Here is a 6,000-nt window from a genome sequence, read left to right as displayed (position 1 = left end):
TCCCAAAAACTGAGTTTTATACATTGTATTTTGAGATTGAAGACAATTATGCTAAGAAGCTTTTGGGAAGAGCCACTGCAAAAAAGGGACACAAGTTAGGAATGGGGTGACCTAAAGAGATGGAACTGACAAAGTCAACAAACTACACTCCCACGTCTCCCAGTCCCAAAGAAGTACAGGTGGTCCTGAAGAATACAAATGTTAGAAAAGCAAGGAGTCCTTTTAGCGCAAGATCTTCCCAATATTCCCGGCCACCCTCCCCCTAGCAATCAGAGGTTTTAAGCAAAAGGATTTTAAGAGTCCCGGGTGCCACAGAAGGGAGTAGAACCTTCTTCCCAACAGTCACATTTTTAGACTCAAGATAAAAATCCCAGTCCTGCCGGAACCCTTAGCCAGGCAGAGAAACTGCTCTGAATTTCAGCTTTGGTCCCCTCCCCTTTTACTCCAGGTTGTGGAAGGGCAGCTGACCGAAAAGCCTTGCCTACAAAAAGTTTTAGTTTCAGGGTGATGCTGGGAACAGGGTTGGAGGAAGGACAACCCTGATGGTGGAAATACCCCTGATTCAATGTCACTATTACCTTAACTATTACTGTGAAAAGACTTATAATTCATGTTGGTCATCATAAAAATCATTAACAAATCTTCTTTTTTTTTTTTGGTTTTTGGGCCACACCTGGTGGTGCTCAGGGGTTACTCCTGGCTATCTGCTCAGAAATAGCCCCTGGCAGGCACGGGGGACCATATGGGACGCCGGGATTGGAACCAACCACCTTAGGTCCTGGGTCGGCTGCTTCCAAGGCAAACATCGCTGTGCTATCTCTCCGGCCTTTAAAAAATCTTTTTATTATTAGGAAAAAAGTTATAGTTTGTAGGGAAAAAAATCAGCCCCACAAGGATGCAGACAGAGCATTTCTGAAATGTGAACGGGCAATGAATGAATCAATCCTCAGCGCTTGGACGGTGGGGAGTCAAGAACTCCCAGACCCCCATCCATCCATCTATCCATCCATCCTATCAACTCTGTCCAACTCCATCCATCCATCCAATCAATCATGGGCACTAAACTCTGCTCAACTCCATCCATCCATCCATCCATCCATCCATCCATCCATCCATCCATCCATTTAATCAAACATGGAAACATGGGCACTAGTAAGCAGGCTCCATCCATCCATCCTATCAATCGTGGGCTCTAAACTCTGTTCAACTCCATCCATCCATCCATCCATCCATCCATCCAATCAATCATGGGCACTAAACTCTGCCCAACTCCATCCATCCATCCATCCATCCATCCAATCAATCATGGGCACTAAACTCTGCCCAACTCCATCCATCCATCCATCCATCCATCCATCCATCCATCCATCCAATCAATCATGGGCACTAAACTCTGCCCAACTCCATCCATCCATCCATCCATTTAATCAAACATGGAAACATGGGCACTAGTAAGCAGGCTCCATCCATCCATCCAATCAAGCATGGGCACTAGTAAACAGGCTCCATCCATCCATCCAATCAATCATGGGCACTAAACTGTGCCCAAATCCATCCATCCATTCATCCATCCACCCACCACCTACCCACCCATCCAATCAATCATGGGCACTAAACTTTGCATAATTCCATCCACCCACCTACCCATCCATCCATCAAATCAATCATAGGCTCTAAACTCTGCCCAACTCCATCCACCCACCTACTCATCCATCCATCCAAACTCTGCCCAACTCCATCCACCCACCCACCCACTCATCCATCCACCCACTCATCCATCCATCCATCCATCCAAACTCTGCCCAACTCCATCACCCATCCACCCACTCATCCATCCATCCATCCATCCAAACTCTGCCCAACTCCATCCTCCCACCAATCCACCCACCCACCCACCCAGTCATCCATCCACCCAGTCATCCATCCACCCACCCACCCATCCATCCAACCATCCATCCATTAAACTTTGCCCAACTCCATCCATCTATCCACCCATCCATCCACCTACCTACCATCCATCCATCCATCCATCCATCCATCCATCCATCCATCCATCCAAAGTCTGCCCAACTCCATCACCCATCCACCCACTCATCCATCCATCCATCCATCCATCCATCCATCCATCCATCCATCCATCCATCCATCCATCCATCCATCCATCCATCCACCCATCCATCCATCCATCCATCCATCCATCCATCCAAACTCTGCCCAACTCCATCCACCCACCAATCCACCCACTCACTCATCCATCTACCCACTCATCCATCCACCCACCCACCCTCCAACCATCCATCCATCCATCCATCCATCCATCCATCCATCCATCCATCCATCCATCCATCCACCCACATCCACCTACCCATCCATCCATCCATCCATCCATCCATCCATCCATCCATCCATCCATCCATCCACCCATTCACCCATCCACCCACCCATCCACCCATCCATCGAATCATCCAATCATGGACATGAAACTCTGCCCAACTCAAAGGCAGCTAAATAAACAGGTTGAGTCCAGGCCCAGTCAGCCTCCCGCGCCTGCGCCTGCGCTTGCGCCTGCGCCTGCTCCTGCGCCTGCGCGCGGGGGGGCCACAACCAAGGCCCCGCCCTGGGAAGAAAAAAAAAAGTGCATCCGGGGCTCGGGCGGGGGCGTGCCCTCGTCCGAGGAAGCGGGGGGGGCGGGGCCTAGGAAAGACGTCGTGGGAGCCTCAGCGGGAAGCCGGGGAGAGCGAGGCGCGGCGCGGCGCGGGGCGGGGCCTGGCGGTGGGCGGGGCCGAGCGCGCGGGGTCACGTGACGCGCGTGGCGACGTGTCGGCCATCTTGTGTTGTGGAGGCCGAGGACTGACTGACTGACTGACTGACTTGGTTTCTGAGCGAGCGAGAGCGGAGACTCGTCGTCCCGGACTCAGGTAACGCAGCCGCGCCCGCCGCTCCGCTCCGCTCCGCTCAGGCCTCGTCGCTCCGAGGGCCCGGGGTCCGCTCTGCCCGCTTGGCCCCGCCGCGGCCGTGCCCGGCTCCTCCGCCCTCCGCCCGCCGCCCCGGCCCGGCCCGGCCGCCCCGGGCACGGACACTCGAGCCGTCCCGCACAGGCCGCGCGTCCGTCCGTCCGGGCGGTCGGGGCGTCGCCGTCGCGGCGCGGGGGACACGCGCGCACACGGGCCGGGCAGGTCCTCGCCGAGAGTCTGGGGCGCGTCTCGGCCTCGGCGGCCCCGAAGTCGCAGCCGGGCTCGGGGTGCTCAGGGCCACACGGGGCTGGTTCCCCTCGGCGGGGCCCGACCCATCGGGGCACCCGGCCTCGGGGTGCTGCTGCCGTCCCAGCTGCTGCCCGCCTCCCTCCTTCCCTCGCTCCCTCCCGACAGCTGCGCCTGCCGCTCGACTCGCGCGGCACCTGCAGCCCCCCAGTGTCTGCCAAGGGGCGACCCTCCTCCTCCTCCTCCTCCTGGGCGAGGGTGGGGAGCAAGCAGCAGTCCGAGCTAGCTAGAGCTTCCCCACCCCCCGAACCTCCCAAGCTTGCCCCTGACCCCCCCAAGTGTCAGCAGAGTGCCACTAGCTCTCGGGGGTCTTCCCAGCATTTTTTGGGGGGGTCGAAAGCACTGGGTCTCCCGGATCTAGAGAGGGGTGTCTGGGGCTAGCTACAACTTCTCCAAGAACCCCTTAAGCTTGACTCCTGGCCCCCCCCCAAGTGTCAGCAGAGTGCCACTAGCTCTCGGGGGTCTTCCCAGCATTTTTTGGGGGGGTCGAAAGCACTGGGTCTCCCGGATCTAGAGAGGGGTGTCTGGGGCTAGCTACAACTTCTCCAAGAACCCCTTAAGCTTGACTCCTGGCCCCCCCCAAGTGTCAGCAGAGTGCCACTAGCTCTCGGGGGTCTTCCCAGCATTTTTTGGGGGGTCGAAAGCACTGGGTCTCCCCGATCTAGAGAGGGGTGTCTGGGGCTAGCTACAACTTCTCCAAGAACCCCTTAAGCTTGACTCCTGGCCCCCCCCCAAGTGTCAGCAGAGTGCCACTAGCTCTCGGGGGTCTTCCCAGCATTTTTTGGGGGGTCGAAAGCACTGGGTCTCCCCGATCTAGAGAGGGGTGTCTGGGGCTAGCTACAACTTCTCCAAGAACCCCTTAAGCTTGACTCCTGGCCCCCCCCCAAGTGTCAGCAGAGTGCCACTAGCTCTTGGGGGGCTTCCCAGATTTTTTGGGGGGTCGAAAGCACTGGGTCCCCCCGATCTAGAGAGGGGTGTCTGGGGCTACCTAGAACTCCCCCCCAGAACTCCCCAAGCTTGACCCCTGCCCCCCCCCCCCCCCCAGTGTCAGCAGAGTGCCACGGAGCTCTTGGAGATTCTCCCAGCATTTTTTTCTTTTTTTTCTTTTTCGGGAGACTATAGTTCCAGCGGGGCACCCCGAGAACTCGCATGAAACAGAGTCCCGGGCTCATCCAGAGCAGGTGGAAGCTCCTCTTAAGTGTCTTAAGGCCCGGGCGAGTGCCTGTACACGTTGCCAAGGGGCTTCTTGCAAGAGAGGTGCAAGCCCCCCTAAGTTTGCATCTAGTTTGCAGCTGGTTCTTTTCGTACGACCCTCCGCCCTCCTCTTCTGCTTGGCACCTTTAAACCTTCCCAAGTTGCACCTTTGGGTGAGAGCACTCTCCCTCCTCCTCGAAGGCCGCTGCCTGGCACTTTCTGGGCAGCTGTCAGAGGGGCTCCAGCTTCTGCTGCTGTGGCACAAGCTGCTATCAGAAGGAGGTGTTTTAGGGGGAGGCTTCTGGTGAGGTGGCCTGTACTGGCATCATCGCCTGTGATGACTTCCATGCCGAGGAAGGAACCCCCTGGCCCTGCTGTGACCCCAGAAGGGAACAGGGCCTCCCACCCTCTTCTGTACTTGCCCGCTTCAGAGAGTTGTGCCACCCACGGAAGGGACCTGGTGCCTTCCCCTTCCTTCCTTCATTAGTTCATTCACGAAATTCACGGGGCTGACAACTGCCGAGACCCAGATGGATACGCACTGGTGGGTGCTGAGAGTGAAGGGGGACAAACTCCTGTCCCCCTGCCTGAACTAATTTCAGGGCAGACCCCTGAGTGCTTGGCAGAAAATGTATAGTGTGGTAAGTGATGGTGTGTGGGGGTAGGGCAGTTAGGAGTTATGAGGTATGTATGTCTTTCTGTCTGCCTTTGAGTGTCTTGGACATGTCTCACACAGGAAAGAGCTGTTTGCCTACCTGGGCAAAGGAGGAATGCTGGCTGTGCACAGACCCCTGGCAGTGAGTGCTAAGGCAGGCTTGGGGTGCTGGGAAGGTGTAAACATCCTGGCACAGGAGCAGCAGCCAGGGCAGTAGGGAAGGTCTAGATGGCCTAGCACAGAGGCAGTGGTTGGGCGAGGTATAGGCAGCCTTGCAGAGGGTCAGCAAGAGGGAGGCCTGCCGGAAGTGTTCACCCAGCTCCACGCAGCTGGGTAGGAAAGAAAGGTTAGTATCCTGGGATTTTTGTCACACTTCTCACTTTGGGGGTTTAGGGTGGCATGCTTCTCCCCACCCACTCCCCCAGCAAGCCTCCCCCTCAAAGGAAATTGTAATGAAATAGCTTTTCCAAAAGTTAGAGTGTGTTTTGGTTTTGGTTTTTGGGCCACATCCCAGAGGTGCTTAGAGCATATTAACTGGCTCTGTTCTCAGGGAGCATACTGGTAGTGCTTAGGGACCATATGGGGTGTCCAGGATTGGACCAAGGTTTGAACATGCTCATGGAAAGCACCTTAATCCCTGTGCTATTTCTCTGGCCCCAAAGTAGAAGTCTTGACTGGGTTTATGTTGTTGCCTCTGCCCTTGTGCTGTGAGGTAACACGTGCTTGGGATGGGACTCTGTCCCAACACTGGCCGTGGATGTACTCTGCCACTTGAGTCACATCCCTGGTCAACAGTAAAAAAAAGTTTGGTTTTTGGGCCACACCGGCAGTGCTCAGGGGTTATTCCTGACTCTGTGCTCAGAAATCGCTCCTGGCTGGCTCGGGGGACCA

Source organism: Suncus etruscus, chromosome 2 (genome assembly GCF_024139225.1).
Source record: "Suncus etruscus isolate mSunEtr1 chromosome 2, mSunEtr1.pri.cur, whole genome shotgun sequence".
NCBI classification, from domain to species: domain Eukaryota; kingdom Metazoa; phylum Chordata; class Mammalia; order Eulipotyphla; family Soricidae; genus Suncus; species Suncus etruscus.
Note: the sequence above shows the minus strand (reverse complement) of the source record.